Source organism: Cherax quadricarinatus, chromosome 39 (genome assembly GCF_038502225.1).
Source record: "Cherax quadricarinatus isolate ZL_2023a chromosome 39, ASM3850222v1, whole genome shotgun sequence".
Taxonomy (NCBI): domain Eukaryota; kingdom Metazoa; phylum Arthropoda; class Malacostraca; order Decapoda; family Parastacidae; genus Cherax; species Cherax quadricarinatus.
In genome coordinates this window covers 18,627,238-18,637,566 of record NC_091330.1, presented here as the reverse complement: position 1 = coordinate 18,637,566, position 10,329 = coordinate 18,627,238, and the positions used below count along the sequence as shown (strand labels likewise).

The 10,329-nt window shown below is 44.8% G+C and overlaps 1 protein-coding gene across 1 annotated transcript in view; it reads left to right on the top strand.

Moving 5' to 3' along the window:
• Window positions 1–5,081: 5,081 nt before the first annotated feature.
• LOC128696379 (uncharacterized) overlaps window positions 5,082–10,329 on the top strand; it is a 99,738-nt gene continuing 94,490 nt past the window's right edge. The window contains exon 1 of the mRNA XM_053787631.2: window positions 5,082–5,220. The gene's annotated coding sequence lies outside the window, so the exon portion shown is untranslated. The remainder of the gene's footprint in view (window positions 5,221–10,329) is intronic.

Below are 10,329 nucleotides of genomic sequence, written 5' to 3'. Positions count from 1 at the left end.
ATGTTATTTTAGTGCCAAGAATGTGTCTTGTTTATTCTGGACCCTATTTGGAAATTGGCATCTTTTGAAATTTGTGTGAAATTGGCAAAATTACCAATTTCTGATCACCTTATTGGATAGTTGAAATCGGTAAATGGGTGGTTTCTTGTACTCATTCGATAGAATAAATGGAGCTCTAGCGAAATAGTTATGATTTTTGTCAACTGGTACATTGGAATTGGCCGAAAATAGGGCTCAAAGTAAACATCATCGAGACCGCTAGCTTTGCAAGTGCATAATTCCATAAGTTTTCAATCAAATTTCATAATTTTGGTGTTTTTGTCACCGGGAAAGGATTATCTATCATTTCCTAAGAAAAAATAATTTTTATTTTTTTTCGAAAAATTTTCGACCCTGAAAGGGTTAAATCCATTAACACAAAGCACCTATATGAAAAACAGTACAGAATGGGTCAAATAACTAGAGATCATTCTAAACGTTATTCATCAATCTTTACCAGTCTGATAAGAAGGTCAAAAAAAATTGTACATTGTATTATGAAAACAGATTACATAACATATAAGGTGATATAAAAAAACCCTGGAAAACCCTATCCGAAATTCCTGGAACTAAAAAGATATCCAAAAAAAAACAATCCAATTAACAAAATCAGACGAACCCCTACTTTCACCAACTGAAACAGCAAACAGACTCAACGTTTTCTTCTCCACTATAGGAAAGAATCTAGCTGGCAAAATCCCCATGTCAAACAACCATCCATCAGACTACCTCACGGGCACCTACCCGAATACACTATTCCTAGCCCCAACCAACCCAACAGAAGTTTTGCTCATCAACACCCTTAAAAACCAGGCAGGAGACATAAGTAACTTACCACGTTTTATTTACAGTATTTGTGAAGCTTTTTGCTTCACAAATACTGTCACCAATAATTGCAACACTCTTAAACAAATCCATCAAATCCTCCACCTTCCCAGCAATTCTCAAAATAGCAAGGGTCACCCCGATCCACAAAGGAGGTGATCAAGCAGACATGAATAACTATAGACCAATTTCTAACTTACCTCTGATCTCTAAAATCTTTGAAAAATTAATTCATAGGCAGATCTATTCCCACCTTGTCTCACACAACATACTAAACCCCTGTCAGTTTGGATTCAGGAATAATAGAAGCACAAATGATGGTATTACACACATGCTAGAACTAATATACACTGCTCTCAAGAAGAAAGAAGTCCCGCTGGGAATCTTCATTGATTTACGTATAGCTTTTGATACTGTCGACCATGACTGCTGCACATTAAATTAACACAGTATGGTATAAGAGTGCACTCCCTCAACTACCTACAGTCATACCTTAGTAACAGAAGCCAATATGTGTGCACAAATGGAGCAAACTCTTCTACTCAACCAATCACAGTTGGTGTTCCACAAGGAAGTGTCCTTGGCCCACTCCTCTTTCTCATTTACATGAATGACCTACTGAATGCATCACAACTACTCAAACCCATATTATTTGCAGATGACACAACATACATCTTCTCTCACCCAAACCCAGTCATACTGGCCAACACTGTTAATGCCGAATAGCAGAAAATACCTACCTGGATGATGACTAATAAGCTTACCCTCAATACTAACAAAACCTATTTCATTCAGTTTGGAAACAGAGCTGCAAATGTTCTACTTAACATAATGCTAAATAGATCATCCATCACAAGATTCATAGAGGGAAAATTCCTAGGAATCCACCTTGACAGTAGCCTCAAATTCCAAACACACATACCTGGAGTTTACCTGGAGAGAGTTCCGGGGGTCAACGCCCCCGCGGCCCGGTCTGTGACCAGGCCTCCTGGTGGATCAGAGCCCGATCAACCAGGCTGTTGCTGCTGGCTGCACGCAAACCAACGTACGAGCCACAGCCCGGCTGATCAGGAACTGACTTTAGGTGCTTGTCCAGTGCCAGCTTGAAGACTGCCAGGGGTCTGTTGGTAATCCCCCTTATGTGTGCTGGGAGGCAGTTGAACAGTCTCGGGCCCCTGACACTTATTGTATGGTCTCTTAACGTGCTAGTGATACAACAAATTTCCAAAAAAATCTCTAAGACAGTAGGCATACTATCAAAGATACGGTACCGTGTTCCACAATCAGCTCTCCTTGCACTGTATCATTCACTCATCTGCCCTTATCTCACATATGGGATTTGTTCATGGGGATCAACAACATTAAATCACCTAAGGCCACTAATAACCCAGCAAAAGGCTGCAGTCAGAATGATAATAAATTCCCACTCCCAACAGCATATGCTACCAATATTCAAGTCTAAAACTGCTCACCGTAAAGAAAATCCATACTTACTGATGTGCCTACTACATACATATATGGAACACTACACTCAAAAACAAACCCTCCACTCAAACTTCTCCTCACTAACCTTAACAGGTCACACGACCATAACATAAGACGCAGATCTCTTTTTGATGTACCCCGTGTTTAGTTAGTTTAATATGTTTATTATGCACCCCATACCCATCCTGTGGGCGGTAGTCAAAAGATTACAGAGGTACATAATTGGTCCAGGGACTGGACTCCAAAGTTTTGATAGCTGAGCAAGTTACAGAGGTAATGAACTCACAATTTACAAAGGTAATGAACTCACAATTTACAAAGGTAATGAACTCACAATTTACAAAGGTAATGAACTCACAATTTACAAAGGTAATGAACTCCAGGTAGGTCTGGTCACAATGACATATCATGTCCATATCACACTGCGTAAAAATTCTATGCACATAAAGGGCCCCAAAATTTGGAATTCATTACTAGTAAATACTGAAGTAACCCGGTCTGAACATCAATTGAAGACTTCTCAAAAACCACTTACTCACCCTAAACTAAATACTCAATATTAAACTTTACCAAAAAATCTCCCAATTACCTAAATCTTAAAACTTCAAAACATGGCACCCAAAGATCATACACTGATTAAAACTACCTTGTAGTATTAATACCTACCCAAAACATTACTGCCTTACACCCAATTGTAGCATTCTCATACTGTAAACTACTTTCAACAACTCACAATTCTCATACTGTAAACTATTTTCAACAACTCACAATTCTCATACTGTAAACTACTTTCAACAACTCACAATGTTATATTCCCATAATGTAATTTCAATATTTACTATTGAAAGTATTGTAATCTGAGTAAAATTATTGTGTGCTACAAATAAAAAAGATGTACAACTTAAACTATTTTCAATTTCTTTAGTATTAAGTAGTGTGTAAGCCATTAAATTAAGTCTGGCCATAATGCCCAGGTATGATAGTGGCTCTTTGTACAGCAACTCATTTTTGTAATTTCATAATCTCAATGTAATCTTGCAAGGAAATAAAAATTGAGTGACTGATTTACACATGTTACTATGCATAATTTGTGTTACTATGTATAATTTGTGTTACTATGTATAATTTGTGTTACTATGTATAATTTGTGTTACTATGTATAATTTGTGTAATTGTAGATATGTGTACCTGTACCTAAATAAACTTACAAAGCTGTTTACATAAAATTTCCATGTAAGATGGAGCCTAGATGCCATTGAAGGGCCTCTGAGCCAAGGAATTGCAAACAAGTAACTTTCTTTGACCTTTTTTGGTTATCCTAGGTAATTTACACTATGTAAAATAATTGTATTTGTGTGAACCTCTGCCTAAATAATCTTACTATGTATTCCTTGACTCACTTCAAATCACCTCCCATTCCTTAGGCTCTGCCTAACCCATATGGGTTTAAAGATTCCCCATAAAAAATACTAAAAATAACAATGTAAGATAGTAACAATGCTGAACATTGTACATGAAAACTGTTTTAAATAATGTCAGATAATGGTAATTAATATTATTTCACCAGTAATAATAACTAGAAGAACTTACTTCAATCAAGTGAGTGTATATTGGTAATTCCTGGACCAGATAATAACAAGATAATAATAATATCAAGGGTGATAACTATCTTTCTGAAATCCAACAATAAGAATATATCTTCAAAACTTGTTTACAAGATAAGCAGTGTGAGTAATATATAGTAAGCGGGTGTGTGTGAGTAGGTGTATGAGAGTAAGTTTATTTAGGCACAGGTACACCTCAGTACAATAATCATACATAGTGTATATTACCTAGGATAACCCCCCAAACTGCCAGACAAACTTGACTTATTTCCACTGAGTAGGTGTGTGAGTAGGTGTGAGTGAGTAGATGAGTGAGTAATGTGTGTGAGTGAGTGTGAGTGTAGTGAGTGAAGGTGTACAAGTAGGCAACCTCCCAACAATGTGGCGCCAACTCACTGAAAGATTACCTAATTTCCCGCATCAAATTTTAAACTCCCGACTCGTGTACAAGGTGATATGAGGCACCACTGAGGTAGTGTGAGGGAAGGCAAGAGAGTAGTGGTGAGGGTGTAGCAAGCACTAAGTGCGTTGAAACACTACTTGATCTTTACACAAATGGCGGAAGCATCTTTTACACAGACGTATATATATTGTGAGGAGCGTTGTAAGTGTGGAGACTCACTCTCAAACACACCCTCACATACTTATGGCTACGGTGTTGAGGGTGATATACTCACATAGTGTGTGTTTATGTGACAGTAATACAATATAAGTGAACAAAGTCTCCACCACCAGTGTTATGATCACGAGGCCACAATATGGCGGCGGCGCATGCGCACTACTGCCTCCCCTCCCCAAGGATACCACACTCACAACTAAATCATTACAACCATATTTACACTTACTCCTTAAACTTAATTAACCAAAAGTATAACTATAGAGTGATGATGGCCGTGGTAAATGCATTGTGGATAGCAACAGTGGCACTGGTGGCGGCTTGCAGCCGCCACCATAACCTCCTCACTAATACACAAATATACACGCATACATTTACAATAACTTAACATTCATTCAACGATTTATTTAAAACTACGCTAATTCACTTGTATAAAGTACTACTTGTGACAGGATAAAGGCGGGTATATGTGTACAGCCGCCATGGCCGCCACAGCTGGCGAGAAAGTGGAACTCCGCCAGGGCCGCCAATTCTGCTCCAGGTTTTCAGTAGAGCTAAAAATGGCCGTCCTGGTCAACGTTCATCACTTGCTGCTACCAACACTCACTGCTAAAATGAGATGTTTTCACTAGATCTGGCGACGTAACTAACGTAAGTTTAGCGGAGGTGATGATAACGGAAAAGCAGCGTGAATTAAGGAGGGGGATGAGAAATATGCGAGTGAAGAGTGCGGTGTGGGCGGCTCATATTGTTGTTGTGAGGCGGCAGTGTATGTAAACAATGGTGGTGTTACTGCCTCACATACTGCCTCTCACTCTCAGTGGTGGTGTTACTGCCTCACATACTGCCTCTCACTCTCAGTGGTGGTGTTACTGCCTCACATACTGCCTCTCACTCTCAATGGTGGTGTTACTGCCTCACATACTGCCTCTCACTCAGTCACATACTGTGGTGGTGTTACTGCCTCACATACTGCCTCTCACTCTCAGTGGTGGTGTTACTGCCTCACATACTGCCTCTCACTCTCAATGGTGGTGTTACTGCCTCACATACTGCCTCTCACTCTCAGTGGTGGTGATACTGCCTCACATACTGCCTCTCACTCTCAGTGGTGGTGTTACTGCCTCTCACTCTCAGTGGTGGTGTTACTGCCTCACATACTGCCTCTCACTCTCAGTGGTGGTGTTACTGCCTCACATACTGCCTCTCACTCTCAGTGGTGGTGTTACTGTCTCACATACTGCCTCTCACTCTCAGTGGTGGTGTTACTGCCTCTCACTCTCAGTGGTGGTGTTACTGCCTCTCACTCTCAGTGGTGGTGTTACTGCCTCACATACTGCCTCTCACTCTCAGTGGTGGTGTTACTGCCTCACATACTGCCTCTCACTCTCAGTGGTGGTGTTACTGCCTCACATACTGCCTCTCACTCAGTGGTGGTGTTACTGTCTCACATACTGCCTCTCACTCTCAGTGGTGGTGTTACTGCCTCACATACTGCCTCTCACTCTCAGTGGTGGTGTTACTGCCTCACATACTGCCTCTCACTCTCAGTGGTGGTGTTACTGCCTCACATACTGCCTCTCACTCTCAGTGGTGGTGTTACTGTCTCACATACTGCCTCTCACTCTCAGTGGTGGTGTTACTGCCTCACATACTGCCTCTCACTCTCAGTGGTGGTGTTACTGCCTCACATACTGCCTCTCACTCTCAGTGGTGGTGTTACTGCCTCACATACTGCCTCTCACTCTCAGTGGTGGTGTTACTGTCTCACATACTGCCTCTCACTCTCAGTGGTGGTGTTACTGCCTCACATACTGCCTCTCACTCTCAGTGGTGGTGTTACTGTCTCACATACTGCCTCTCACTCTCAGTGGTGGTGTTACTGCCTCACATACTGCCTCTCACTCTCAGTGGTGGTGTTACTGTCTCACATACTGCCTCTCACTCTCAGTGGTGGTGTTACTGCCTCACATACTGCCTCTCACTCTCAGTGGTGGTGTTACTGCCTCACATACTGCCTCTCACTCTCAGTGGTGGTGTTACTGCCTCACATACTGCGTCTCTCTCTCAGTGGTGGTGTTACTGCCTCTCACTCAGTGGTGGTGTTACTGCCTCTCACTCTCAGTGGTGGTGTTACTGCCTCTCACTCTCAGTGGTGGTGTTACTGCCTCTCACTCTCAGTGGTGGTGTTACTGCCTCTCACTCTCAGTGGTGGTGTTACTGCCTCACATACTGCCTCTCACTCAGTGGTGGTGTTACTGCCTCACATACCGCCTCTCACTCAGTGGTGGTGTTACTGCTTCACATACTGCCTCTCACTCTCAGTGGTGGTGTTACTGCCTCTCACTCTCAGTGGTGGTGTTACTGCCTCTCACTCTCAGTGGTGGTTTTACTGCCTCTCAGTGGTGGTGTTACTGCCTCACATACTGCCTCTCACTCAGTGGTGGTGTTACTTCCTCACATACTGCCTCTCACTCTCAGTGGTGGTGTTACTGCCTCACATACTGCCTCTCACTCTCAGTGGTGGTGTTACTGCCTCACATACTGCCTCTCATGCTCAGTGGTGGTGTTACTACCTCATATACTGCCTCTCACTCAGTGGTGGTGTTACTGCCTCACATACTGCCTCTCACTCTCAGTGGTGGTGTTACTGCCTCTCACTCAGTGGTGGTGTTACTGCCTCACATACTGCCTCTCACTCTCAGTGGTGGTGTTACTGCCTCACATACTGCCTCTCACTCTCAGTGGTGGTGTTACTGCCTCACATACTGCCTCTCACTCTCAGTGGTGGTGTTACTGCCTCACATACTGCCTCTCACTCTCAGTGGTGGTGTTACTGCCTCACATACTGCCTCTCACTCTCAGTGGTGGTGTTACTGCCTCACATACTGCCTCTCACTCTCAGTGGTGGTGTTACTGCCTCACATACTGCCTCTCACTCTCTGGTGTTACTGCCTCACATACTGCCTCTCACTCTTAGTGGTTGTGTTACTGCCTCACTCAGTGGTGTTACTGCCTCACATACTGCCTCTCACTCAGTGGTGGTGTTACTGCCTCACTCAGTGGTGTTACTGCCTCACATACTGCCTCTCACTCAGTGGTGTTACTGCCTCACATACTGCCTCTCACTGGTGGTGTTACTGCCTCACATACTGCCTCTCACTCTCAGTGGTGGTGTTACTGCCTCAGTGGTGTTACTGCCTTTCACTCAGTGGTGGTGTTACTGCCTCACTCAGTGGTGTTACTGCCTCACATACTGCCTCTCACTCAGTGGTGGTGTTACTGCCTCTCAGTGGTGGTGTTACTGCCTCACTCTCAGTGGTGGTGTTACTGCCTCTCATACTGCCTCTCACTCAGTGGTGGTGTTACTGCCTCACATACTGCCTCTCACTCTCAGTGGTGGTGTTACTGCCTCACATACTGCCTCTCACTCTCAGTGGTGGTGTTACTGCCTCTCACTCTGTGGTGGTGTTACTGCCTCACATACTGCCTCTCACTCAGTGGTGGTGTTACTGCCTCTCACTCTCAGTGGTGGTGTTACTGCCTCACATACTGCCTCTCACTCAGTGGTGTTACTGCCTCACATACTGCCTCACTCAGTGGTGGTGTTACTGCCTCACATACTGCCTCTCACTCAGTGGTGGTGTTACTGCCTCACATACTGCCTCACTCAGTGGTGGTGTTACTGCCTCACATACTGCCTCTCACTCAGTGGTGGTGTTACTGCCTCACATACTGCCTCTCACTCAGTGGTGGTGTTACTGCCTCACATACTGCCTCTCACTCTCAGTGGTGGTGTTACTGCCTCTCACTGTGGTGGTGTTACTGCCTCACATACTGCCTCTCACTCAGTGGTGGTGTTACTGCCTCACATACTGCCTCTCACTCTCAGTGGTGGTGTTACTGCCTCACATACTGTCTCTCACTCAGTGGTGTTACTACCTCACATACTGCCTCTCACTCAGTGGTGGTGTTACTGCCTCACATACTGCCTCTCACTCAGTGGTGGTGTTACTGCCTCACATACTGCCTCTCACTCAGTGGTGGTGTTACTGCCTCACATACTGCCTCTCACTCAGTGGTGGTGTTACTGCCTCACATACTGCCTCTCACTCAGTGGTGGTGTTACTGCCTCACATACTGTCTCTCACTCTCAGTGGTGTTATTACCTCACATACTGCCTCTCACTCAGTGGTGGTGTTACTGCCTCACATACTGCCTCTCACTCAGTGGTGATGTTACTGCCTCTCACTCAGTGGTGGTGTTACTGCCTCTCACTCTCAGTGGTGGTGTTACTGCCTCTCACTCAGTGGTGGTGTTACTGCCTCACATACTGCCTCTCACTCACAGTGGTGGTGTTACTGCCTCTGTCAGTGGTGGTGTTACTGCCTCACATACTGCCTCTCACTCTCAGTGGTGGTGTTACTGCCTCTCACTCTCAGTGGTGTTACTGCCTCTCACTCTAAGTGGTGTTACTGCCTCACACTGCCTCTCACTCTCAGTGGTGGTGTTACTGCCTCACATACTGCCTCACTCAGTGGTGGTGTTACTGCCTCACATACTGCCTCTCACTCATTGGTGGTGGTGTTACTGCCTCACATACTGCCTCTCACTCTGGTGGTGTTACTTCCTCACATACTGCCTCTCACTCTCAGTGGTGGTGCCTCTCACTCAGTGGTGGTGTTACTGCCTCACTCTCAGTGGTGGTGTTAATGCCTCACATACTGCCTCTCACTCTCAGTGGTGGTGTTGCTGCCTCACATTCTGCCTCTCACTCTGTGGTGGTGTTATGCCTCACATACTGCCTCTCACTCAGTGGTGGTGTTACTGCCTCACATACTACCTCTCACTCTCAGGTGGTGTTACTGCCTCACATACTACCTCTCACTCTCAGTGGTGTTACTGCCTCACATACTGCCTCTCACTCAGTGGTGATGTTACTGCCTCACATACTGCCTCTCACTGTGGTGGTGTTACTGCCTCACACTGCCTTTCACTCAGTGGTGGTGTTACTGCCTCACATACTGTCTTTCAGTGGTGGCGTTACTGCCTCACTGCCTCTCTCAATGGTGATGTTATGCCTCATACTGCCTCTTGCTCATTGGTGTTATTCCTCACATACTGCCTCTCTCATTGGTGGTGTTATGCCTCACACTGCCTTTGGTGGTGTTACTGCTTCACATACTGCCTCTTACTGTCAGTGGTGAGGTTACTGCCTCTCACTCATTGATGTTACTGCCTCAGTGGTGGTGTCACTGCCTCTCACTCTCAGTGGTGGTGTTATTCCTCACATACAGCCTCTCACTCCCTCTCACTCAGTGGTGGTGTTACTACCTCGCATACGGCCTCAGTGATGTTACTGCCTCTCACTCGGTGGTATTATTGCCTCACATACTGCCTCTCATCGGTGATGTTACTGCCTCTCACTCAGTGGCGATGTTACTGCCTCTCAGTGGTTTTACTGCCTCACATACTGCCTCTCACTCATTGATGTTACTGCCTCTCACCCAGTGTCGATGTTACTGCCTCTCACTCAGTGGTGGTGTTACTGCATCTCACACTTGGTGATGTTACTGCCTCTCACTCAGTGGTGATGTTACTGCCTCTTAGTGATTGTGTTACTGTCTCATACTGCCTTTCACTCTCAGTGGCGGTGTTACTGCCTCACATACTTCCTCTCTCACTCAGTGGTGGTGTTACTGACTCACATACTGCCTCTGTGGTGTTACTGCTTCACATACTGCCTCTCTGTGGTGGTGT